Genomic DNA, 27992 nt, shown 5'->3' on the forward strand with positions numbered 1-27992 from the left:
CACCAGAACGGTCCTTTACAAGATAGGGAGAGCCTCCCACGACTACTGTCTCCGTGGATGCGGGGAGAGGGGAACATTCTACAATACCATTTGGGACTGTGGTCGGTTAGCCATGCACTGGGCAGCAGTAATGCGAACCATTTCCCAAACTACGACTGTTTCCCTGATACCCGACCCGCGTCGCTGTCTGTTAAACATTTGGGATGCAGTAGACTTAACCCATCGTCAACTGGGTCAAGCTGGGAGTGATGGTGGCGAAACGCAATATTGCTAGACTGTGGGGTTCTAATGTACTGCCCACATTGAGAGACTGGTGCAGAGACATGGATGAAGCAATGGTGGCCGAGAAGGCGGTGTTTGTTCATCGGGGGTGCCCTAAAAAATGGGGACAATTCTGGGGGGCATGGAACAGGTTCAGGGGGGACATATGTGAGCCGCCACGGATAGACTCGGATGAGTGCCTTTCAGATTAAGAGTTGGGCTTGAAATCTATATGTCAGTGGTTGTATTCCCTGCTGTGTTGAAACCCACCCTGCTGTTTGACGGATGCTATAATGTTAAGGACGGGTCAGTGGTTGCACCACCAATGCTAACAATACTACAAATATGAACACATGTTTTGTCGCCTTCGAAGGTTGAAGTGTTTATTGTGACTTTAATTTAATGAAAAGTTTGGTTACACGGAACAAACAAAAAACGTAGACCTAAGTCATATCGTATACTTGGAATGTTTGAATTATGTACAACATATTCCCATTCGCCGCCGGCCCCTGGGTTATCGGCTACATGGCTGTGTTAACCTGTTAATGATAATTCGACTATGTTGCTATTGCGGCCGGCCCAAGAGGTTGTAGGCCTTAAGCTGTGTTATAATGGGAATGTACAGTAAAGGTCTTTTAAAAAAAAACACAAAAAAAAACATAATTACAATTGAATAATTAGTTAACAATACATTAACAATAAATACCAATAAATATTAATTAATAAATATTAGTCACCAAGTAATAAATATTGAACAATAAAATATTTTTCATTACAAAAAAATATTAATTATTTAAAATTAATTCACAATTTAAAAACATTAAACAATAAAATTCTTTTTTATACCAAATAATACTTTTTATGAAACATTGATTACCAATTAATTTAAAAAATCCAATGAATAAAAATGTGTTACCAATTAAAAATATTGCCAATTAACAAAATGAATAACCAATTAACATTAATAACCAATTAAAAAAAGTATTTAACAATTAAAACATTAATTACTAATTACAAAAATTAATTATCAATTAAAATAATGAATTGCCAGTGAAGAATTAATTAAAAATAAAATAATTATCCATACCAATAAATAAAAATAAATAATTACTTAATTACAATTAAATTGCTTCCCATCCAATTCCCCTATAAATTCACAACCCGCTACAGAAATAAACACAAAAATTAATTAAAATTAATTTATAATGGGGGCGTGGCTAGGCAAGCCAGCATGGCGGACGTGTGTTAGCTGTGCTCCGTCCAGCCCGATGTTTATCCTGAATTTATCCTGACTCCCTCTGCATGCCTGAAGCCCTGGGAGAGACGTACGAGAATCCACCTGCAGTGACGATCCGCCGGAGTTTCCGCTGCCTGGTGTGACCGGAGACCGGAGCTGGAGTCGCCACGAGGAGTGGCCTAGTGCTGGACGGTGGAGCCGGGGCATAGAGTTCAGCGAGCCCCATGAGTGTAGCTGGCTGGCATCTCCGGGAACGGAGATCTGCCCTGTGACTTCCCGTGGCGGTGGCCCCCGCAGGAGGAGATCGAGGGGCACATCGGCCCCTTTGTGGTCTTGCGACACGGCCGGTGCGGAGCTGCCCGTGGCGGACACGGAGACCGGCTGGGCCGCACGGGTGAGGAGAGGATGGCAGGGGCGGTAATGGAGACCCGTGGCCGCGAGCCCCGGTAGCCGGCACACCCTCCCGCGACATAGCTGCTGGGCCATTGACCACCAGAGGCCCTTGGGAGGGCCTCCCCCTTATCCTGAGACCTCCCCGCAGATCGGCGGCTAGACCGTGCCAAGCGGGGAGGACTGCATAGATCTTGGTCATTGGGCCTGGCGCCTCCCTCTGAAGCGGGCATCGAGGGTCGGACTGCAGAGACGGACCTTGGCGGTTGCTGAGGAGATTGCGGCCCCGCTTGTGGATAGGGCCCGCGGTGTGCCCCAGAGAGCTTGTGGCATAAAGGAGGAGGCCGTGGAGTTTGGTGGTGGCCACGTGGCGGCCTAGAAGGTAGTGCTGGCCTAGCGAAAGTACTGCGGCAGTCGGGTCGAGACGCACAGGTGAGGAGAGCGGTGGAGGGGCTGGTGCGGTGTCCCACGGCTGCATACTGGAGACGACGGAATCCTAGCTAAGAGCGGATCCCCGGGGGTTAGTCCAGCGAGTGGAGCGTAGTTTGCCTGGCCGAGCCGCAGCGGGTGCTGGCATACGACCGTTGGTATCCCCCCTCTCTCCTGGGCAGTGCCTGTGTCGACGGTCGGTCGGACCGTGAGGGGGCTCTGGAGACAGTGTTCGCGGCTGTGCCCTGAGCGGGGGCAGTGGGAGTGAGGAGGCCTCTCCACTCAGAGGATCCGGGTGAAGACGTCTGGGCCTTCCCAGGTGGATTGCGGGCCCTGGTTCGAGGGTGCCTTCCAGTGGGGAGCGGCCCGGGTCGGCGACCGGCCATTGGTGTTTGTACGCTGAGTAGGATCCTGTGTTGTCAGCGAGCTGGACCGCAGCCGCGTCTGCGGGGTGCCTGCTGCAGATGGCCATGACGAGGGACAAGGGCAGTGGCGGTGGCACAAATCATGGGCCCATTGACAAATTAACTGGTCTGGGCGGGGGGCAGGCGCGGTTGGAGGGCAGCAGGAGTCCGGGCCGGACAATGCGGCGTTGATGGCGGCAATCACTTAGTCCCGGGACATGCTGGACGCCAAAATTGGCACAGTGGGCTCGGATCTCATGCTATTGCGCCAGGATCTGCGGAATGCAGTGTCCCGCATTATGGAGGCACAGACCCGGATTTCAGGTGTAGAGGACGACGTCGCGGCCCTGAAGCGCAAGGTGGCAAGCATTGGAAGCACTCAGAAGGACCTGGTACTTCGGGCTGAGGACGCAGAGGGGCGGGCTAGGCGGAACAATCTGCACTTCGTCGGTTTCCCAGAGGGCCGCGAGAAAGGCAACATGGAGACCTTTCTAACACAGTGGCTGGAAAGCTGGCACCCCCCTGACGCCATATCCCGGTGTTTCGAGATAGAGCGGGCCCACAGTGCTCTCATTCAGAAGCCTCCGGTGGGGACTCGCCCGGGGCCTGTGATGGCAAAACTTTTGAACTATCATGACCGCGATGCCATATTGAAACAGGACCGGGCCAAGGAACCTCTGCTCTATGATAATCAGCGTATCTTCATCTTCCCAGATTATACACGTTTAGTACAGCAGCAGCGTCAGTTGTTCATGGCTACAAAAGCCCTCCTGAGAGACCTCAAGCTCCCTTATGCCTTGCTGTTCCCAGCCCATCTGCGGGTGGTGTTCCAATCGCGCACCCACTTCTTTGATACCCCGGAGGAGGTATTCAAATGGACAGATGAAGCGGTGCGGGTGCGGGCACACACACCGCCAGGACTGGAATCGGACTCCTCTCTGAGCGAGGCACAGTCGAAAACTTCCCGAGGGTCGCGCCGGAGGGGGAACAAAAGATCTCGATCCCAGCGGCGCTCCATGTCTTGCGGAGTCTCCGCCCGGGGGGCCCCGGCTCCCGGGCAACAGACAGTGGACCTTAGACTTTTGTTTCCTGCTGTCAGGATGGTGCCAGGGTGCTCCCCCTATTAGGCTTATATGTATGTTTGACATAGCTGGATAGAGGGAGTTGTATCATGGGCGGATTCACCTTCAGTCTGGTACTTGTACGGGGTGGGCCTGGGAGTTATGGGCTGTAGGTTGGGGATCCATTGGCGTGGGCGGCCTTCGGTCCCTCGTTGGGGGCCGATTGCCAACCTTGCCGCGACAGGTATTTCAACGTTTTTGAGGTATGGGGTGGGGGGTCTGTTGTGGGGGGGTTTGTTCTTGTTGGGCATGAGTCGCACAACCACGAGGGGTTCACTACACTTGTTTTGTGCACGTCCGCACGGCCCTACACCCATGCTGTGGTCGTGGACGTTCCCTGATGGCGGGTCGCACCGACGATGCTCCCGGGACCCAGGGTACCCTCCGTATTCTCAGTTAGACTGTGTGTGGGGTCTTGGATAAAATCAAGAGGGAGGCAGTTTTGCGCCAGGCGAAGAGGGCTGACGTGCTTTTGCTACAAGAAACCCACCTACTGGGTACTAAGGCCCTGTGCTTGCAGCGCTATGGGTATTCACAAGTCTTCCACGCAGGATTTGCAAGAGGTTTAAGGGGGGTGGCCATATTAGTGCATGGTAGAATTCCTTACGTTTATTCCAAGCAGTGGGCCAGTATTTGTTTATCTGGGGCATGGTCGGGGAGGACCCTTTGGTGCTGGGCTGCGTCTACGCCCCTCCCCCCTGACAGTGGTCGCTAGTTGAGAAATTGTTTACGGTATGGGCGGACATCCCCGACGCACTATCAGCAGTGGGAGGAGACTGGAATGATGTCCTGGATGTGATCAGGGATAGGTACAGGCCTGGGGGAGGTCGGGAGGCAGCCATTCCACAAAATTGCATGATATGGTTGTGGGCTTGGAATGGGTGGACACGTGGCAGCGCTTGCATGGGGACAAACGGGAATACACGTTTCTCTCAGCAGTCCACAAATCCTTTTCCAGATTAGACTACATTTTCGTCCCTCGAGAAATGGCTGGAAGGGTGGAGTCGGCTGAGATTCTTCCGCGCGGGCTCTAGGATCATTCCCCCTGTATCCGTTGACCTCCGGATGGGCAGGGTGAGGCAGCCATTCCATTGGCGCATCTCGGTGTGGGCACCTGCAACAGGAGGACTACGTGAGGCACATGAGTGAGGCTATTGCTGATTATTTGGTCAGGAATGTGGGATCTGTTTCTAGCGCCGGGACGCTGTGGGAAGCATTGAAACCCACCCTGCGTGGGGTGGATAACGCCTGGTGTGCAGCGGCCCGTAAGAGGCGTAGGGCGGAATTGGTGCGAGCCGAGGCAGAGATTGTGACGCTTGAATGCCAGGGTCGCTCGTCGGGTGAGGGTCAGGCTGTGGGGCAGCTGCTCCTGGCGCAACAGTCCCATGCAGCCCTCTTGTTGGATGAGGCACGGCAGATCTGGCCAGCAACGCGCAGCAGAATATGTCAGTGGGGGGACAAGTCTGGCAAAATGCTACATCGGCTCTGTCAAGGCGCCTGCCATGCTCAGACCCTACCGGGGATACTCGACGAAGCGGGCACCCTGATTACGGACCCAAGGGCGTTGGCGGACAGCTTCGCTGCGTATTATGCCGACTCTATGCCCCGAAGGAGTCCCTGCCGGAATATGTGGTGGACAAGTTTATAGCAGACTTGCCATTTAAAGCTGTGTCTGATGAGGTGCGCGATCGGTTAGAGCTCTCACTGACGGACGAGGAACTGGGCACGGCCCTGGGTGAGCTCAACTCTGGGAAAGCTCACGGACCGAATGGGTTCCCCAGTGAATTCTTCAAGAAATATCACTTGCAGCTAGCCCCTCATTTTCGGGCGGCGCTGGAGGAGGCCAGGGAGCAGGGTAGGCTCCCCGGACTGGAGGCATGCGGAGGTAGTGGTATTTCACAAGCCGGGCCGGCCCTCGGAACACCATGCCTCCTACCATCCCATCTCCCTTCTGAATGTGGAGGCCAAAGTCCTGGCCAAAGCGTTGGCCAACCAGCTCCTACCTCATATCTCAGCGCTTGTACACCCGGATCAGGCCGGCTTTATGCCCCAGAGGGCGACCAGGCACAATATTCGGCAGGCGCACGTGGCAGTGGCGGCGGTCCAACGGACTGGGGAACAGTCCACACTCCTCCTGGCCGACATAGACAGAGCGTTCGACTTCTGAACCCCTATTTGAACCTTCTGAACCCCTATTTGAACCACATCTGGAATGACTCCCTCAGATCGGGTAGTTTCCCCGCTAAGTGGAAACACGCCTCTCTGGTCCCCATCCTGAAGAAACCTAATCTGGATCCGGACCTCCCCTGCAACTACAGGCCCATCTCCCTTCTGCCCGCCCCTGCTAAAATATTGGAAAAACTGGTACATTCCCAGTTGACGAATTTCATTGAAACCAACGGGCTACTTCATGATTCCCAACACGGCTTTAGGTCGGGCCACAGCACGGAGTCAGCCCTTATTGAAATGGCTGACTCGGTGAGGTGGACGCTCGACCGAGGGTCAAGGGCGGTGTTAGTGCTGCTGGATCTTTCAGCAGCATTCGACACCGTCTCCCACAGGATCCTGCTGAGGAGGCTGGCGGACCTAGGCGTAGGTGGCACTGTGCTGAAATGGCTCACGTCGTATCTTTCTGACCGTACTCAGCAGGTTTTCACCCCTCCCTACACTTCCACAGCCAGACCACTTAAATGGGGAGTCCCACAGGGCTCCTCCCTCAGCCCCCTCCTGTTTAATGTTTATTTCACCCCCTGGCAAAGCTGATCGCTCAGACTGGGATTAAATCTACTTCCTACGCTGATGACATTCAGCTTCTCTTTACTTTCGACTCCCCCTCTTCCTCTGCTTTTGATCCTTTAAAAACTTGCCTTAGGGACATTTCTAAGTGGATGGATGCCAACTCCCTTCGACTCAATGCAGGAAAAACGGAGATTCTGTTTTTCAACTCACCATCCCCTCTGGACTCCAGTCTGTGGTGGCCAGAAGATCTGAGCCAAGCCCCCACGCCTAAAGACTCAGTAAGAAACCTTGGAGTCCGTTGGGATAACCACTTCAGCTTCAATACCCAAGTACAAACAGTGACAGTCTCCTGTTTTGGCAAGATCAGGACCATCAAACGGCTTATCAACTACCTACCAGCGGAATGCCGTAAGACTGTGATCCAGGCATTGATCATTTGCCATCTTGATTATGCCATTGCCCTGTATCTAGGTATCACAGCAGGCCAATGTCAAAAACTCCAGACGGTCCAAAACGCCGCCGCTCGGCTAGTGGAAAGAATCCCTTTCAGACACCACATCTCTCCCCACCTCCGCAAACTGCATTGGCTGCCTATGGCCAAAAGGTGCATTTTCAAAGCTATGACGCTGGCCTATCGAGCTTCGAGGGGTACTGGGTCCGCCCATTTGAAAAACACCCTGCGACTGTATACCAACTACAGGACATTACGGTCCAACTCTCTTCTCCTCCTGGAAACTCCACGTTTTAAACGTTCACGTGCAGGTGGAAAAACCTTTGAGGTCTGTACCACTCGGCATTGGAACAAGCTCCCGTTGGCCCTCCGTTCCTCCCAAACAGAATTGTCATTCGCAAGTCCCTGAAGACCCATCTGTTCTCCCTTTAACATACTCCTGTGCCCTCCACTTTCAAAGTTTTCAGCGCCGGGACGCCCCGTTGGGGCAGCTGTGCGCTCTATAAAATAAACAAATAAATAAAATAAATACATTTAGCTGGGTCTATCTGTTCGCACTACTGCCCCGACGTAATCTCTGGCCTTGCGTTATGTCCTACCTGCATCTTTTATACACCGATTTGACGGCTTCGGTTCGGGTGGCGGGAGCTGTCTCTTCCAGTTTTTCCATTAGGCGCGGCACCCGGCAGGGTTGCCCCCTCTTGCCATACTTATTCGCCATGGCTATGGAGCCGTTTGAGTGGCCGCAAGGGCTGATCTCAATAGGTTGGGCCGCGCCTCCTGCGGATAATGCAGATTTTCGGGGAATCATCGGGGCTATACATGAACCCTCGCAAGTCCACGCTATGGGTGCGGTCGAGAGTTGGCGATTGGGCATCTACACTTCAGGTGGCAGTGGGGGGCCTTAAATATCTGGGGGTGTTTTTATCGGAGGTGCCAACCATCTCCTGGGTGCGGAATCTGGCGCCAGTTTGGGAGCGAGTTTGGGCAGATCTCAAGACCTGGTCGCATATGCCGCTGAGGATCTATGGCAGATCAGCAATTTTTAAAATGGTGGCGCTCCCCCGGCTGTTATACCAACTGTAAAATCACCCATATCCAATCCCGCTCAAATGGTTCCGGTTGGTGAAGTCTGTGCTCAGGCAGTTTTTGTGGGAGGGTGGAGCGGTGCATGTGGCGCTACGCACATGCTTTCTCTCCTCAGACATCCTCTCCTACTATCAGGATTCTCACCTTCTGGTCCTCAATGAGTGGTGGTATGGTGACAGGGGGAACCCGGCATATGCCTTGGAACGCTATCTCATGGGGTCTCACAAGCTGCACACTATTCTTTACTCGGCGCCGATACGGAGCGCAATGCCATCGGCCATGCAGGTAGTGTTTCAAATTTGGAGACGTATGGGGTGGTGGAATACCCTAACTGGGAAAACCCCCTTGTGGAACAATGGGCGATTGCCCAGCCTTGCAACACTACAGGGATTTCGGGGATGGGACAACATTGGCATTTCGACCCTGGGGATGTACTAAGGGGCACAACACTCAAGTCCTTTCAGGACCTATGTAAAGAATTTGGCATGCCTCGCTCCCAGTTCTTTAGGTACCTCCCATTCCGTCATGCATTGTCCCCTAGCCTGGAGGGTTTGGAGTCTCTCCCTGAGTTTAGTCCACTAGAAGCAAAGGTGTTTATGGGGGATCTGGAGACAAAGAAAATATCCAGAATTTATCAGTCGCTGGTCACGCATTGCTCCCCTACACTGCAGAAGCTCCGGGAGACATGGGAGGAGGATGTGGGCGAGCTAGAGGAGGATGATTGGAGGGAGGCTCTGGCCGCCCCCAGGGGTGTGGACATAGCAATGCGCCTCCGTCTCATTCAATTTAAATACTTACACAGAGTCTATTTCACTAGGGTCCGGCTTTGGCGGACGGGACGGAGTGCCTCCACTGTGGCAGGGAGGAAGGCAAGTTTTTGCATACAGTCTGGTGTTCTGGTTCCCTGGATCTGTTCTGGATGGGGTCTTGGCCTGATTATCGGAAGTATTGGGGTGGGAGCTCCCACGTACGCCACAGTTTCTTTGCTGCATGTAATGGACGAGGTGGGTGGCAATGTGTACAAAAGACCCCTGATGCAACTTGGCCTCACATTGGCCAAGAGGGACATAGCCAGGGCATGGAAAGATCCACGGGCCCCGTCGGTGGACGTATGGAAAAATGGGTTAGACTTTTGTATGGGTTGGGAGCAGCCGATCTTGGTAGCCAGGGGGTGCCCGCGAAAACATTATAAAATTTGGAAACGCTTGGCAGATTATAGAGGCCTGTGGCTTGAGCCCCCCGTAGTGACAGAAGATCTTCCGGAGGAGTGATGGATGGGTCACGTGGCCCTGGGGTAGTGGGGGTGGGGAGGCCTGGGAGGCAGGTGCATATACAGTTATTTCTCTGTGCATATTTATTTGTGTGTAGGTAGGACTTGGAGGACCTTGTGCGACTCTGAGGGGAGGGAGTTGGGGAGCGGGGAGTTGGGGGGTTAGGGGGCTGTTGGGAGGGGGAGCGGTAGATTCTAAGTATTGCCCTGTCATATATTTGCTTGTTATTGCTCACAAAGAAAAGTCGATTGCCTTCCGGCCGATGTAATGCTTAATACCGCCGATGTCTCCAGTGTGCAGAGCCCTGCAACATATGTGCAGCCTGACAATAAAAAAAATTATAATTCCTAAAAATTAATAATTAATTTAGTATATTTAAATTACTTCCCACCCTATTCCCCTATAAACCCACAACCCGCTCCAATACTAAAACATAAAATTTACTTAAAAATAACATTATTAATATATAAAAATAGTACACATATAATTTAAAACAAGTAAAATACTTAACAAAAAACATATTACACATACATAATAAAATACATACCTATAATACAAATATCAATATTAGTAACATCGAGATTAGTTACATCGATATATATGCTATCGATATTACCAACTTCGATATTACTTACATCGATATAAAAAAAACGACATTACTTACCTTAGGGTCGATATTCTGTCCAACGATATTCTTGACCTCGATATTCTGTACCTTTGATATTTCCAACTCGATATTTTTGTAGGTCGATATTTAAAGCTCTATATTTAGACTGTGCACCGTTCGTGAAGGACCCCAATTAATTGTGGACATGGCTGAGGAGGCGAAGGCCTCGTGTTCCCTTATTTCCCCTGATCACCTCTCCTCTTGGGCGCAGAGGGTGGTCGTTTTCCTCGGAAACGCTAACTGCGCCCTGTCTACCGAGCGGCGGAGGTCTCTCCTCATTAAGATTGACCCCAAGCTTGAGGACCTCGCCGGTTCGGAAGCGGGCCATGTCGCCCAGGGCGGCTTATTTGGAGAACCCTTTATTAAGGAGCTGGGGCTTTTCGTTAACACTTTTACATTGTTGGACAAAGTCCAGTCTTCGATTAAGAGAGTGTTTCACCCTCGGGTTTTCCGCGGGGCCGGACGAGGTAGGGGCCGCTCGTTCGCCCGCCAATATAACAACAGAGGACAAGGCCCCAACTAAGGCTCCAACCAAGGCTGTTATCAACACCAGGCGAGATTTGGAAACTTTTATCCAACAAGAGGTCAATGCAGCAAAGGTCAAGGCGGCAGTGGTGGCGGAGCCTCCAACGCATCCGGTGAGTGTTCTCCCTTCTTCCCGTCTTAGTGTGGGGGGGCCGGCTGGCGCATTTTTTCCAGGCCTGAACTTAAATCACGGGGGATGCCTGGGTGTTGCAGACGGTCCAAGGGTTCCACATCGAGTTCCAAGGGTACCTGGTCCAACCGGTTCGTCCAAGGCCCCTCTGTTTTTCGTCGGCAGATGCGGCGTTGTAGACTTCGAGGTGCTCTCCCTCCTAGAGAAAGGGGCTATCGCGTAAACTTCTCTTCATCCAAGAGGGTTTATCAGCAACATCTGGTGGACAAGCCAGATGGGGGCCAAAGGCCCATAATCAATCTTCAGGAGTTAAACGAGTGGCTCGTTTATCGCCACTTCAATATGGAAGGGATTCATCTTCTCCGCGATATTCTTCGCCCCAACGACTGGCTAGCGCGTCTCGACCTCAAGGATGCCCACCTGGCAATTCCCATCTTTCCACCTCACAGGCGCTTCCTTCAGTTTTTTTGGAAGGACAAGACCTTTTAGTTCACCACGCTTCCTTTCGGCCTGTCGTCAGCCCCTTGGTGCTTCACCAAGGTCCTCCAGCCGGTCATGGAGTGCCTTTGGGCGTCCGGAGTTCGCCTTATTGTCTACCTCGACAATATTCCTCTGATGGCACAGTGCCCCAGAACCTTAGCGGCTCAGCTCCAGTCAGTGGTAAACCTCCTGCAGGGTTCAGGCTTTGTGACCAACGAGGCCAAGTCCACCTTTGTGTCTGCGCAGAAGGTCATCTTTTTGGGCTTCCAGATCGACTCGGTACCCTCCTTCCTCAGCCTTCCCTCCCAAATGACGAAAATTGGGCACGAGATCCGGAGGACTCTAGCTCAGTCACAAACCTCCCTCCGGCAGCTGGCCCGCATTGTCGGCCTGCTCTCTGCCTCAATCCAAGCCATCTTCCCGGGGCCCTTGCATTACCGGGCCTTCCAGCGCCTCAAAGCAATGCATCTTCGACACGGCCTGTCCTACTCGCAAAAGGCCCCACTGTCCGAGGACACCAAGGAAGAGCTTCAATGGTGGCTTGCCAACATGGAAGCTTTGGAACGGGAGAGCGATCTTTGGGTCCACCCTGGATATGGTTTTCGAATCCGACGCCAGCAGGTCCGGCTGGGGCGCGAGGTGTGGAGAGTTCACCACGGGTGGTGTGTGGTCTCCTCGAGAACAACAATATCATATCAACTGTCTGGAGCTCTTAGCGGGCTCCTTCGAGATCCAGTGCTGGACCAGGGACTCGGTACAATCCTGTGTCCTCCTCAAGATGGACAATGTATTGGCGTTCGGCTACATAAACCATCTTGGAAGAACGTGATTGAAGGCCCTCTCGGGCCTAGCGGCGCACCTTTGGCAGTACTGTCTGGACCATGAGGTCTCTCTTACAGTGGAGTATCTTCCCGGACAGGACAATCAAGTGGCAGATTTCCACTCTCGCCATCTTTACGATGCAAGCCTTTGGAAGCTGCACCCAGGGGTTTTCTCGGATCTCCAAGGTGTGTGGGGCCCCTTCTCATTGGACCTGTTCACCTCCCATCTCGATCACCAGCTGCCCCGGTTCTTCAGCTGGAGGCTGGATCCCCTGGCAGAGAAAAAGGACGCGCTTCTGCAGGATTGGCGGATCGAAACAGGTTATGCCTTTCCCCCATTCGCCATGATCACGAGTGTCTCAGCCCAGGTTCGCCGACAAGGGGCGACCTTGATGTTGATCACCCCAATGTGGAGGTCGCAAGTTTGGTTTCCAGTTCTTCTGGAACTTTTTGGGGATTCTCCAATCCCACTTCCCTGCTTTCCAGCCCTCTTGCTCAATCCGGACGGGGATCCTCACCCACTCATTCTGCAGGGCTCTCTGGCCCTGATGGCGTGGAGGATTACCAGGGACATTGGGCGGTCCCAGGACTTTCGGGATCAGCTGAGAAATTCATGTCCAAGGCCTGGTCCGACGGTACAATTAAGCGGTACTGATCCACTTGGAGAAGATGGTATTGTTGGTGTTTGCGACGGGGTTTCAATCCCGTGGCAGCTGATGTGACGGCCATTTTGATTTTCTTGGCTGGTTTGGAAGAGGAAGGTTTAGCTTATCGCTCAATCAATACTTTCCGCTCTGCAATGTCGGCAGGTCATTCTTTGGTGGACGGTTCCCCAGTCGGGGAGCATCCTCTGGTTTGTAGGTTGGTGCGCGGCATTCGCCTGTCCTTACCACCGGAACCGAGATATTCTTCCCTTTGGGATGTCAACCAAGTCCTGAACTTGTTTCTGTCCTGGCAGCCGAATAGATTCCTTTCCTGTAAGGAACTTTCGGCGAAGTTGGCCATGCTCTTGTGCTTAGTCTCCTGCAGGCGAGTATCGGACGTTCGGGCTCTGGACGTGTCCGACAGAATTTTTTTCCCTTCTGGGGTGACGTTTATAATCCGTAGACGGACTAAAACGGGTACAAAAACTTTTCCTACCCTGCCTTCCCAGATTCTCCTAAGCTCTGTGTGGTGTCTTGCCGTAAGGCATATGAGGAAATGTCGGAGGAGTTCCGCCCCCAGGGTGAGCGGCAGTTACTTATTGCCCTTAGGAAACCTCACAAAGCTGTTTCTTCCCCAACAATCGCCTGCTGGATCCTTTGGGTGATGCAGGAGGCGGGCATCGATCTTCGGGTTTTTGGGGCCCATTCGACTAGGGGAGCAATGGCCTCCAAGGCGTTAACCCTGTGAGCTCCTCTGGAAGACATTCTGAACGCTGCAGAATGGTCTTCAGACTCTACCTTCAAGCGGTTTTACTTCAAACCGGTGCTTGATATGGCTCACTTGGTGGTGAGTAAGCTTTAAACGAGCATAATCCTCGCCTCCGGTCCTGACATAGAATGAAAAATTTCCTAGCTATCGTGAGGGAAAGTTTCAATTCTATTAAGGACTCTGAGGCGAGGATTATCCCACCCAGGGTACATCTACGTGTATCTGCCCACCCTCGTATCAGAGTAAGTAAGGGTATCTTCCTTTGTTTTACCTGTTGTATTTGGTGTTGGTATATGCCTTTGTCTTTCTCCCTACAGTGCTAAACCTTAGCCACGGCAATCGCCTTATTAGTTCTTCTTGCTTCCCGCAGGGGATTCCAACAAACAGGATTCCTGAGATGTTCAAGCTGGCTGTTCAAGGGCATCGAAAGAGGGGGAATAGAGGCTGACAGAGGACTATGTGGTGCCGGAAGCCCTGTAATTGGTGAATTCCTATGGACACTCTGTACATGATCTTTGTACACTTTTATTCAAAACTCTATTTCATTCCCTATGGTTCATGGGAATTATAGTTTTGTTACCTGTTCTTTGAAATGGCTGCTTGTTAATAGTGTGGAGAAAGTACAGCATAATCCTCGCCTCCGAGTCCTTAATAGAAATGAAACTTTCCGTCACTATAGCTTGGACATTTTTTATTCTAGTCTAGTGGAGTTGTGTAGGACCTTGCCAACGGGGTTCACTTGTTCTCCATTTCTGGCCCTTTCGTTGCATCAGCTGTAGTACAGTTTTGCACCTCGATGGCTTTTGGTTTCCTATGCCTTTTTGCTATAATTAGATTTCAGGGATAAGCAGCTGCTTCTTCGACTTTTCAACTTGTGCCCGAGCTTGTTACTCCTACCCGCTGCTTTGTGTATTTTCAGCAGGCCATCTTTTTACCTCTGTATTGCACTTTAGCTTAATTCATGTTATTACTTACTCTGTGAACAAGGGAGCAGCCAGAAAATTAAAAATATCCCCCACTCAGAACTATAACTTCGAAAGATATTAAGAGCGCAAATGCAGCAAGTGAGGAAATCAAGTGACCTCAAACGTCTCTTCCTTTGCTTCTTACTTCTTTCTATCATATTTCTTCCCTTTTCCCTCTTTTGCTGCTTCTTTTTCTCTTTCATTGCATAGTTATTAAAAGCATCCATGTAATGCTGCCAATCTTTATCTACTACTTTCCTTCTCTTCATCATTTTCCCAAACTTTCTCCTCATTTCGCCACTCACTTCTTCTTTTCTTTCATTACTTCCACACTCTCTTGGGCACTCAGTTTGCCTTCTTTGGATTTAATAGGCAAAACCTCATCAACCCTGGCATTACATACTCTTTCAAGTTATTTATGAACTTCTGTTCAGTAAGTCAAGATGGGCATCAATAGTTATTGAATCATTTAATGTGACAGAATGATAATGGCCAAGAGAAAACCCACTATCCCTGCTAAAGTGGGTGGTTTACTTCGTCCTTGCTTCTGAATCTCCATGAGAGACGTGACATTTTGAGTGGGATATTCTGTGCAGACGTCCTTGCATGTGGACAGATGGATGTTTGGTCGAAGAGTGTATGTTAACATTTGTCTTTGGTCTTGCTCTGGGCTTAGACAGTATGGTTTTTCCATATATAATTAATAGGGAGCTTTTTCCCTGTTCTGACTAATATTTGGTCATTTGTGGCAGACCATTACTTACCTTCAACCTTTTTACATGATTCATGTCAGACCTAAGAATGGTATTCAGCACGCCCTACATGCTCAGCCAGTTGTATATTTTATTCTTCTGACCTTTGTGGGATTTATTTTCAGTGACTCCCGCCACATTAGAAATCGTCATATTTCTAGGTTGAAGTATTCCTCTTATCAATGCTGCACTGGGTTGGACGATCGATCCTATCTCTTAAGTGAACTGTTGGTTCTTTCTTCTTTGTTTTTTCAAATGATTATTTGTTTGTTCTTTAACTGTCTTTTTTCTTGAACGTACTAATTTTTAATTCTGTTGTTACCACTTTTATCCTTCTATTTTTCCCGACAAAAAATGTAGGTACATTATAAACAAGTCTGAACTCAATCTTATTTTGTCACGCCAATGTTACAGCGCACGATTACGCTTTCAAGTTACATGCTTATACTATTAATTTTTACATTATGTTTTTTTTAATTGGAGTTATTAATTTTTTCTCTGTATTTTATTGTTATTACCAGTTGCTATGATATAATGATAATAATGATAATAATGATAATAATAATATTAAATGATAATTATAGCATTTTAGATGTTTACCACAACTAGATTGTCGCTATTCCTGTAATTTCAAGATTTGTCAGCGAGGTGAGTTGTATGGCTTTGTTTGAAAGGCCAGTCACTAGGTAATCTTTTTTAGAAATATAATTTATATTACATTACATTCCAAACACAAGCAGATAAGTAAGTAGCCCAAATTCATAAAACTGCAATGCAAGTAGTCTTATATAGTGCACAATCTTAGTTCTCGACCAACTGAGCCGCTCATGCACTAGGATAAAGAGATGAAATGTTCTGGCTCCAGAAATGAGTCTAGCTACAATATGTAGCACTGTTTTCAGACAGTTGGGGGCCGATTCCGATTCGGTAAAATTCCTTACAAATAGCCATACGGAGCATATTTCCCGTACGAATCGTACCCTTAAACGTCCCCGTATGTATGATGAAGTACGATTCGGACCAAAAGCAGATCTCCGTACGAATTGTACGAAAGACCATACGACTTAAAAATCCGTACGAATCGCATTCGGAACACGCAGTACGCGATGACCGTACGGATCGAAGCAGCATTTTCCGACCCAGCAAGTGCGATTCATCTCGTCAACACTCCGTACGACTCTTTTTCTACGGGAGCTCAAAATGTCTGGAAAATCAGATTTCAACTCGAACCGCGTACGAACCGGACCCCACCCAGGTACGGTGCATACACCCCATGATTGCAGGGATACGGTGCATACACCCCATGATTGCAGGGGTGCGGTGCGTACACCCCATGATTGCAGGGGTGCGGTGCGTACACCCCATGATTGCAGGGGTACGGTGCGTACACCCCATGATTGCAGGGGTACAGTGCATATGGGTACGGTGCGTACACCCCATGATTGCAGGGGTACGGTACATATGTGATTGTGTGGCTCTCCGTACGAATCGCTCGTACGTGACGTTTTCCGTACGAATCGCGTTCTCATTCCCTGGTCCGGATCGTACTTGTCAGGTCGTACAGCATGTTTACGATTCGTACGGTTCACTGTGATGGTCTGTGTTGTACGGATTTTCCCTTGCTTTTCCTACGGTTCGCAACAATTCGGTCGTATATATTTCAAACGAATCGTACTACGCGATTCGGACGGAATTGTACGAGTCATACGGAAAGGGCTACGTATTCGATTCGGTCGTACGATTGGTTTACCGAATCGGAATCGGCCCCTTGGTGTTGGGTTGCCACACATCGCTCCAAATCAACTTGGCACCACTTTTCCTGATCCGGGCCTCTTCTATTTAATCAGCTGGAATATCACACTTCAATGTTTTGTGTAAATGTTATGTTATGTTATGTTATGTTATGTTAACACATTCTTCTATAGCGCAACAGCTACTCCGGACGGAGTGTCCCGGCGCTTTGGCGAAGAGGTCCTCCAGGGGCAACTACATAACAGAAGTAAGGAAAGGCGGGGGCCCTATCGGGTGAAAAGCCAAGTTTTTAAAGCCTTTCTGAAAGACATAAGGCTGGGGATCTGTCTCAGCGAAAGGGGAAGCTCGTTCCAGGCACGAGGAGCCAAGTAGTGAAAAGAGCGGCCACCCAGTCTTGCGCGTTTGATGGTCGGAACTATCATTTTAGACAGGGAGGCAGACCTTAAAGCTCTATTAGGTTTATAAAAAACAAGACGTTTTCTAATGTAACTAGGGCCAATGTCATGAAGGGCTTTGAAGGTCATCGTCAGACTTTTGAAAAGGGCTCTCTTGGCTATGGGAAGCCAGTGCAGTTCTTTTAACAGATCAGAGGCACCAACGCGTCTGGGGAGCCCGTAGATGGCACGGGCAGCTGAATTTTGGACTACTTGAAGTCGCCTCACAAGGTATTTAGGGAGTCCTAGGTAAAGGGCATTTGCGTAGTCTAATCTAGACCCAATAAGTGATTGAACAATGACCCTTCTATGCTTGATTGAAATCAGGGGGAGAAATTTTCTAAGCATCCGAAGGATGCCGAAACATTTCCCAGAAAGGCAAGATATTTGGGGTCCGAAAGCTAGGTCATTATCGACGATGATTCCTAAGTTTTTAGCTTTGATACTCGCATTTGCAGGTGGAAACAAGTCTTGCGGCCACCAGCTTTTCCAATTTGGTTCAGTAGTGCAGCCAAAGAAAAGCAGCTCCGACTTGTCGGAGTTACATTTTAATCCATGCCCTCTGAACCAGCCAAAGACTGTCTCTAGACAGCTTCTGATGAGAGTCCCGTCAAACACCTCATTCTTGCCACATGTAAACAAGAGTTGGGTGTCGTCAGCGTAGGACACGATCTGAGCGCCAAAAGACTCCGCCACCTCTGCTAGGGGGGCCAAAAAGATGTTGAAAAGCAGGGGGCTAAGAATAGACCCCTGAGGGACCCCTACCTCCAGAGGTGCCATAACGGCGGAGTGTGGAGGCGCCCAGATCGTTTGTCGGCGGTCGGCTAGAAAGGATTGGGCCAATTCCACACCGTCCCCCGAAGACCACATTCCCAGAGTCGTATTAGGAGGGTATCATGGGGGACGGTGTCGAACGCCGCCGACAGGTCCAACATGACCAACATGGCCTTTCCTCCAGCATCCAATACCTCTCTAATAGCGATTGTGACTTCCAGTAAATAGCTGCTAGGATCGCTCAGTGGGCTGAACGCTCACTGCTGACAAATTCTGTGTTCTGGAGGCAATGAGTTAAAATTCTGGCAAGCAGACTCAGCCATCCAGGGTTCTGTGGATGATAAATTGAGTACCATAAATTGGATGATAGTCATATCTGTTATTTAGAGAGCTTATAAATGGCAAAAGTGTTGCCTCGAGCACTACATAAAAAACGTAAGAAAATAGTTTTTCTCCATTCACTTTAATGGAATCACTCTCTTAAACATTTAGCCTCACTTTTATTTGAGAACCAGTAGTTTGACAGGGAGTATCATACAGGTTACACTTTGGCCCTCATGACAAGTGACACTTAAATCTGATTGGGCCATTCACAGCGATTAGTAGCCTTAAATAGAATTCGGAAATCCCCGGAAACACCATGAATCTCTGTACATTCACACAGACATTTTACCTGCTAAAAGCTGCAGAAATCTGTGTGTGAAAACCTGGCACAAATAGAAGAATTACAAGCTGATTGTGACCTTAATTTAATGAAAAACCTGCTAATTCCTAATTTCTTAGCGGAGCATCAGGGTTCAACCCATAATGGACCGGATTTTCCATCCATGGTGTACCCACCAAAAGCTTAAGTCAGAGGTCAGACGTTGTGGAACCTTGAGCCCAATACTAGGTACATTTTCTTGGGTAATCATCATGGACTGAAAAATAATGTGCATTGTAGTCTGTGACTATTGTGAAGCGCTCTTATGTCCATGGGCAAGCTTTGCACTATGCAAAGCTGCCAGAAATAAAATATGAATTCTGCCTGCCAGCCACACTCAAATCTCATCCTTGAAAAATTAAGGCCAAAGAATTAACATTTGAAGAAACAAATACCTATCTAGTAGATGAAATGCTACTCTGTGTGTGAGGATAGAAGATCTGGGATCAATCCTTGCTTGACCAAATTGTGTGATCCTAGGCAAATTACTTATTCTACTGAGCCTCCTTTTTGTTCATTATCACATATGAGAGAGCACCTTCAAATACGTGAGTTCAGGATAACCTCTCTTATGTTTGATTTAATAGCCTATATTGTTGCTCCATCTATAATAAAAAAATCAAGGCCCTATATAGTGTACACACGACAAATGACTTTCCTCGTCAATCGTTAATAGCATTGACATCAGGGCGGGGGCAGGAATGTTTCTTGGTTAATGTTCAAAAACTCTCACTTTTTTATAAATATTTCTATGCAAATACATAATCTGAAGGTACAAAGGTGAAATACTTCAGCATGTTAAAGAAAGACACGTTTGTGATGTTTGTTTCATAATATACATGCCAAATATCTTGATGGCTTGGCTAGTGCAAGGGCTCCTAGAGACGACCATTGGCTTGGCTCTCCCTGGGAATTCGCTAGCTGCCTTACCTCTACCATGGAGTACTGGTGCTCCACCAGTTAACTCCAGGGATGGAGAAATACAGGCCCATTTTACAGACCGCTGGTAACAAATGTAAATGTAAATGTAAATGTACAGGAATTTATATAGCGCAAATCACCAAGCGGTTTCTAAGCGCTTGCTTAGGGAACCCGTCCTGGTATTCCCCTGTGAGATAACCCCGGCAGGGTATCCGCAAGGTGAAAGCCAGGCATCCCGCCGCGAGGGGCCGTTGTGGAGATTAAGCAAGCTATTGCCCAGAGTTGCAGAGTGTGAACCCGTGAATCGAGTAGGCACCGGAGCGAGAATTGTCGAGTCCATGGACATTTTAGGACTCAAGACCCTGCCGAGCCGGGAATTGAACCCTGGTCCCGGGCTGACCTCTGCTTCCAGGTCTGCCTCCTCTAACCAGTGAGCCACACTTCTCCACCCCTTCAACAAGGACCCCTGTCCAATATAACCGGCTTTGAAAGCAACGTCAACAAACTCAAAAGTGCTAACTTCCTATTTATCTCTCTCCTCTTCGTAAAAAAGCTTTTTCAATATGTGCAGATAACCGATTTAAATTACAAATAAGGCATAAGCCACTCAGAACACTAGCATTCATTTACAACCTTAAGAAGGGTCTAAATTGGCAATTAAGGGTCTATTAGGATGGCGGACGGACCTGCGTCGTCCGCCACCCCCGAGGTGGAGGGACCGTCCGCATGGGCAACGGCGGTCCCTCCGGTGCAATTAGGATGTGACCGCCACGCTGGCGGTCACATTCCGTATCTTTAACCATACGGTGGGAAAAATGCATGTTTTACATTTACATGCACATAGCGGCAGGCACCGCGCAGTGCCTGCCGCTTTGTGCATTTAAATGCTGGGGGGTACCATAGGTAACCCCCATGGGCACCACCCACCCCCGACACCCTGGGGGCCCGCAACGGGCCCCCAAACACCAAAGACCACATGCTTTTCCACTGCGGAAAAGCCGCCATGGAAAAGCATGTTTCAATGCACATCGTAATTTGGCTGACGGTGTCTTGCAGACACCGCCACCAAATAGCCCTCCACATCCCGTGGATCAGCGGCGGACGGACCTGCCGTCCGCCGCTGGTCCCACCGCAATCCCACCGCCATCCTAATCTGGCGGTGGGTGTTTTCTGTGGCCGCGGCGGTGAATCTGCATCCCCCAGGCCGGTGGTGGCTTCCGCCGGCCCGGAGGATGCGGATTCACTGCCATCCTAATTGGCCCCTAAGTGTGGTCTTATTCCTGCCACACGTCGATATGAAATAACTCAGACAATAACAATCTACATTTTTCCCACAGTCCTCCAATGGGCCTACCTGCCCCTTTGCATAACTTGATGTTTGGCCGCCACATTGCTAATTTACCACGTCACTGGTACACGAGGGCATACCCACCAATTCGAAAGGTCTCTCTCCGCGTTACGCACTGCGCCTTCGGCGAGCACACACACACGTGGTTTCCCGCTGTTACCTTCCACATGGATCCTGTTGCTAACCTGAGCTCGCTGCGCCCAGAAGAATTTTAATGAAGCGCTTGCCAGGGGGGCTGCGAGTAAACTGCTAATCACCGGGGGCTCAACACTGCCTGGGACATAATCAGGCATACGCTTGTGCTAAATCCGTGCTATGTCCCCAAAGCACGGGCGAGGAATTATCGAACTCCGATCCTTCCTTTCCTGTACTACAATTAGACATGTTGGTGCACTGCAAACCATACACATAAGAAAATAAATAAGCATGTAAATACATTCATCCGAGTTATCATTATCTCTGGATTGCTTAGCCGCAGGTCCCAAATTTTGAAAGGTTTCTTCAAACACACATAGTCAATACTCCCATCAATCAATCATGAGACATGAAGACTCCAACATGGTAACAAAGTGCTTTACTGGCCCAGACGCTAAAACGATAACGTTTTTATGTATTTCTTGAGCGGAAGAAGTTAAGGTGAAAAATACTAATCAGCTAAAAACTCCGCGACTTTTTTCAAACACTTTTCAGTAGTAAGACTGTAAGAGAAGCCTTAAAGACAACATCTCTCGCTATTCCAACGAATGTTTTCCCTTTTTGATTTTAATAAATCTCTCTTTAATCTTAAAAAAAGAACACCGCACGCTCTCTATAATATAAGACTGAAGCACAACTCCAAGGGACCTCTCACCTCTCTCTGTCCCATACCGCCTCTTCTCCTTTCTCGCAACCCTCATCCTGACTAATTGAGATTACTGGCCCTCGAATCTGAGCACATTCCAACTTACCCCCTACTTACCTACTCTTAACCCCAGGGCTTTAAGTCGGCCAGGTCCAAAAAGCAGGTACTGAGTTGCTACTGGGCACTCTATTTTGCCCTAACCCTCAGGGTGGGGAAAAAATCTTAACTCTACCCAGCAGCATCCTGCATTTCCTTCGATATAACTTCAAAGAGACATGTCATTGTTCTTTCAGTCTCATCATTTCAGCACTGAAGCATTTTCAATGTTGTGTACAACAAAAACATAGTTGTTGCTTATTTATCTTATGCAACTAACAACCATAGACAATGCCAATAGTCCTGACTTGTTGTAGGTGTAACGTTACTTGTTGTTTTATATATATATGGATGCACGTGCCTAACAGTGCTTGAAATGGAAACATAGAAGTGCAGGTACTCTGTAACAGAGTACCTGCTTGTTTCTGAGAAGTGCTGGTACTCTCCAATTAAAAGTATAGCTTTTCTCTTGAGAATTGCCGGTACTCTCCCTCTCAAAATAAAAAAAGTGCTGGTACTCCGTACTGGACAGTACAGGCCCATTTAAAGCACTAGTGACTAACAAAAACAAGCATTGGAAATGCAATAGGTCTCGTTTTGTTTAAGTTAAAGCCTTTTGCTTTGCTAATGAAGTATAGTGAGGAGTAGAGTAGCATCAGGCAAAAGAAAGGTACGGGGGAGAGCAGTTTGAGGGAGAAGGAAGAAAGCGTGGAGGAGATTAGCGTGCTTTTGAATGAAGGAAAGTGTGGAGAGCAGTATGAGGCATAATGAAGGAGAGAGGAGTAGAAGAGTAGTAGGAGGGATATGAAAGGAGTGCGAGAAGTAGAAGAGTAGTGTGAGGTAGCAGGAAGGTGAGATTATTCGATTAGTATTAGGTAGAAGGAAGTAACTTCCACACTAGAATGTCTTCGGTGGAAATGGACTGCTGTAATTCGCAATTAAATTATAGCTCTGCTCAGGGAAAAAAAGAAAACTTTCTTTTCAGTTTGTTTTCTCCACAATTCTATCTGCTCCACAAATCAAAGGTACAAAGAGCAATCAAACCTCATCGGCGCATGGATTACAATTTTTATAACACAAATTCGTTTTCTTTTGATCTTTCTTGCTCATCCTTAAATGGGTTGTGATTTTCAGTGCAGGCATTAGAACTGATGTGCCGCGTGTGATATTAACCCAGTCAATGAGAGATGGCTCTTGGCGGAAGAACAGTTCTGAGTCTGCAGCGCAATAAAGAGAGCCAGAGTGAATGCCTCTCTGCCATTTCCACTGGTACCACAATATCATAAAAAGCACGCATCTATCAGCTTTTCCTTTAATTTGTTGATCTCACCTTTGATGCAACTATGACCAATGCGAGGCTGTGAGTGTATTTTTCTTGAAACGACGAAGCAACGCTTTTGCGTGGCATGTTTATTGCTTCGGAGAGATGCGATTGGAAATGCATTCAATTGGCAATAAAAATGGTAAAATTACAAACAGAAGCAATATTTAAACGAAAGTTGCAGTTGGGACAACCTAAATTACCGAGCTCCGTTCATTAACTAAGCTCTTGAATTGATGTGTTTCATTAGATGCTTAATGCTGTGTGTGGTTAAATGTGTTGCAAACATTAAATATTATATGTCTTTATCAAAATAGATTGCGACACGTCTGTGAATGATTGAATACTAAACGTTTGCGAGCATCCCCCTGCCTTTTCTACTAAATAGGGGGAAAATATCGCAAATGTTTATTGTCCTGCTCATATCAGTACAATTAATGACTCAGGTGTGCCTGTGTTAGGTTAACTTTAGTCCTACACTGCTGTTCATCTGAATCAATGTTACTACAGAATACGTTCTACTTAAGACTCCTATAAAAAAAAATGAGGGTTAATGTGCCAACAGTTTAAATGCAGGTGCCTTGCCACCTCTCGCAAAGCAGAGTGACGCACTGGTGGTATGTGTATACCAGCAGCAATAATGCGCTCTTTCCAAAGATTATACACTGTGAGACCGACAAAGTTGAATCACAGTATAAAACAAGAAAATACATAACCACACTTTTATTGTTTTGCTCCGAGGTCGTGTAGTTCACTGCCGATTTACAAGGGGGACCACGGACCCCGAAATATGCGATGAGAGCGCAGAAGGGACACCGCTGCATAATACTGTCCTGAAACACTGCTTGAGGGCGCGCACAGGCTGCGGACGCGAGGTGTGTGCGACCGGGCAGAGACAGGTTCATGATCCCGCGCGGCCCGTGGGGGTGTCGAGACAGGAGATGGGTGAGGCGCAACTCTGCAGCCCATGAACTGTAGCTGAGGTGCTGTGTCGCCGTCGGAGGCGGAGAGCAACAATCGGGAGCCTGAGACGGTGAGCTATGCTGACGCTGTGAAGGGGACCGCAGGAAGGTGCCAGGTTGTGGTTGCCGGTACCACACGGCGTCTTGCCTCCCTGCTGGGGCTTAGCCTAGAGGCGCAAGACGGATTGGGCTGAGGCACGGCTTGCCGGCTCTGGGCAAAACATCTGAGCAGGCAGACGGAACCACTCTGCTGCATACAGATGAAGATCCCTGCCGGTCGCGAGAGAAGCTGCCATTTTGAGGCCAAAAATATAACCAGCGGCCGTGCGGAACGTGGGAAAGGAGGGGGGCCATGCCTCCAACCAGATGGCACACTGCACGCAATTAAGTGCGAGCAGAGCGAAACTGTAGATAGGAGCCGCTGTCTCGGGACTACACGGAAGTTACCACAGGGCCAACAGCCAACAGAAATCAAGAAAACAACAGACTTAAACCAATCGCGAGGGGCAGTAGAAATTACATGGAGTTGAAGCCAATATACAGATTACTTAAGGTCTTACTGAGACAGCGCATGCAGCGCATGCAGCGCATGCGCTGCCAAGGCAAGACCTAATAAATGGGTCCTTGTGTAACGCAACTGGTGCTCATGTAAAGTGCTCTCATACCTGATACCTACTTGTCAAGTTTGCGCTATATAAAACTCCGGGGTGGGGGGGGGGAATGCCAGAAGCAGCACACTATGCTAAGTACAACTATTTAGCTTAAGTGCTTTTAAGTCACGTCCTTAATTACATTGGCCACGCCCCTTTGAAAGCCCCCCACACAGTTTTTTCCTGCCACTTAAAGCTCTGCTAAACTCACCTCTGCACGGATCTTACTAGCCAAGTCTACTATGAAACACAGCACTGCTGCCGCCATTTCAGTAATCCAGGCCTCGAGTCGGGGGTACACGCGGGTGGACAGCATCCACCCACTATTTCCACAGGGTGGACGCCGTCCACCCTGCCAAGAAGTAGGACCCCACTAAAAAATATGCATAATTCGTCCCGATGTTATTTGCGAACACCGTGGAAACATTCAGCAGTGCCTGTACGTTGTTGTCTGCTTTCCATCGCAACAACATGCAGGCGGGGAACGGGCTTTCTTAGTTCTGACTCCTGCTAAGCCCAGAACAAGGGCCCAATTTGAGGGGTCGTGAGACCTCCTTTTGTTCGAGTCTCCTGACTGGGAGCAGTCAGGAGCCTCATACTTAGAAGCAAATGCAGAAGAAGGGAAACAAAGGCTCACACCTTGTTAACACTGCACACATACTTAGGAGAGGCAGTTTTTCACTTTGTTCAGTCCCTGTTTACAAGATAATCATGCTGTAAGAATGTAAGATGCATTGGTCTTTCCCTATATTTACTCTAAATAAATGTAATTTATGTAGTGCTTACAACCCCTGAGGAGGTGTTGAAATAATTTAAGTATCACTATTTTTTCTTGGAAAGCACTATGGATAGAGGAACTTTGCGCTGACAAAAGGCAACATTGTTTTACGCATAGCTTTCAAAAGTGTGAATCTTCTGCCTCAATCGGGAGGGTTTGCGTGTATACTCGAAATGTGCTCCAATGTATTCATGATAGACCTGCTAAACATATATGTGAGGGCTCAAGATCTGATGTCACTTTTTATGATGCCACTTATCGTGATGTTGCACGCCGTGATGCCACTTGCATTCTGATTAACTAGGTTAGTCCCCCCACTTCTTTTTTTAGGACTTGTGCCCTACTGTAATCTCTCTCTCCCATTTTATGGCGCTCAAGTGATCCTTCTTCAATGTCTATCCTGTAGTCCTATAAAAATAAAATCACAGGCACATCTCTTATTACTTCTGTATTACTGTGACTGTGCAATCACCTTTCGCACGTCTGTTTTGGGCACTCGCGTCTCTTAGAACTTTACCAGCGCTATACAAAAAGCGCAATACAAGGCATGTATTCTTTGAGTTATCTCGCTTGTATAATGAGCACTTCTGTGTTGCTAGCAAAGCATTGGTTGTACACAGCACATTACAGTGCACCCAAGGGTTTAAGTGGGATGAAAAAACTGGGGGGGGGGGGGTGGAGGGTCTCTCAAAGGGACGTGGTTTATGTAATTAAGGTCATGGCTTAGCATAGTGTGCCGCCTGACTAGTATTTTGCCTCTTCTGTCGTTGTACCAGATATATACTACAACACATAAAATAACACCTACAACAAGACAGAAATATTGGCTTTATCAGTGGGTGTTAGTTGCATAAGATAAATAAACAACAGCTATGGCTTTGTTGTATATAATATTGAAAATGCTTCAGTTCTGAAATGATGAGACTGAAAGAACTATAACGAGTCTCTCTGATGTTACATCACGGCAGTGGTGGGTGGTTCTGATGCAGAGTTACGGTTTTTTTTTTCACCCCGATGGTGAGGACAAAAATGGAGAGCCCGATAGAGACCCGTCTCGGCACCTGCTTTTTAGAATTGCCGGTGCTGAGCACTGGCAAGACCCGGACCACTTAAAGCCCAGAGAGCACCACCTTTTCTATGTTTCTTACGTGGCTGCTTGGAGCCCCGTGCCACGTGTGACACTCAACTAGTCCTGGCTTTTTATCCCACATACCTTTACATTCTGGGACTTTTACATCTATACATATAACATGAACGCAACATGTTACATAAAATCCATGGTTGATTGAAGATGTCACACCTGGCATGGGGACTGGTGCATCCACGCCAGGAATCTGTATTTGAGCTTATGGTCTCAGGCAAAAATCCTGGCGAGCACAGGCAACCTTTTATCCTTCCGAGGTCGATACGATGGGTATTGTTGAATTTTGTAATAATAATAAACAGCTCTTATTTAGCGCAAAAATGCACCCAAGCACATGTTGTTAACAAGCATAATACAATCATAACAATATTTGATCTGTTTAAATGCCAGGTGTGTGGTTAATATATAAAGCAACCAACCCACAGGGCACTGAAGCATTAAACACAGTGAGATATGACAAACTTCACGCTGACAACGCACTGACTTTTTAACTGAAGGCAAAAGAGAGGCGGTGCTGACGTCAAACCCCTCACCTTGATGTCGTTGCTAAGCTCTTGTCTGCTGTGCATTGCCCGGTCTGAGCTGAGCTGCCTTGGTATCCTCTCGGTTCCCGAACAATGAAAGAAACCTGTTTTTAGGTCTCGCCTGTCGATGCGCATGCGCATCGAGCAAGCGAGACTATAGGGGCTCATCCAGACTTTATCTAACTTGCAAGGAATCGTGGCGATTCCTTGCAGTGCCCGTGACTTTTAAGCTCAATGCGCATGTGCATTGAGCTTAAAAGTGCGTGCACATGCCCCCAGCCGCCTGCCTTGCCTACTCTCTCTCACAGCCTCCCCCAGCTCCGCCCCCTCACTACTTGATTGCACGGCCGCTAGGCCGTGCCTCCCCTACTCTCCTCCCCCCTCCTCCTCTCCTCCCCTGCCTGCCTGCCGCTAGGCCGTGCCTCCCCTACTCTCCTCCCCCCTCCTCCTCCTACTGCCGTGTCGCACCTCTCCCCTCTCCGCCCCCTCCCCTGCCAGCCGTGTTACGGTGAAAGGCTTGTCTGGCTCTTGGAACTTGTAACATCACGAGCACACCGTCCTTTTCACACAATCTCCCCCACAGTTCTGAAATGAGGAAC

The 27992-nt window shown here is 48.7% G+C and overlaps 1 protein-coding gene across 1 annotated transcript in view; it reads right to left on the minus strand.

The window, feature by feature from the left end:
- The window catches only part of FAM216A (family with sequence similarity 216 member A), a 199292-nt gene extending 171801 nt beyond the window's left edge, over window positions 1–27491 (minus strand). Inside the window, exon 1 of the mRNA XM_078666130.1 lies at window positions 27403–27491. The gene's annotated coding sequence lies outside the window, so the exon portion shown is untranslated. The remainder of the gene's footprint in view (window positions 1–27402) is intronic.
- Window positions 27492–27992: the final 501 nt, after the last annotated feature.

The sequence above is a fragment of the Lissotriton helveticus genome, chromosome 11 (assembly GCF_964261635.1).
Source record: "Lissotriton helveticus chromosome 11, aLisHel1.1, whole genome shotgun sequence".
Taxonomy (NCBI): Eukaryota; Metazoa; Chordata; class Amphibia; order Caudata; family Salamandridae; genus Lissotriton; species Lissotriton helveticus.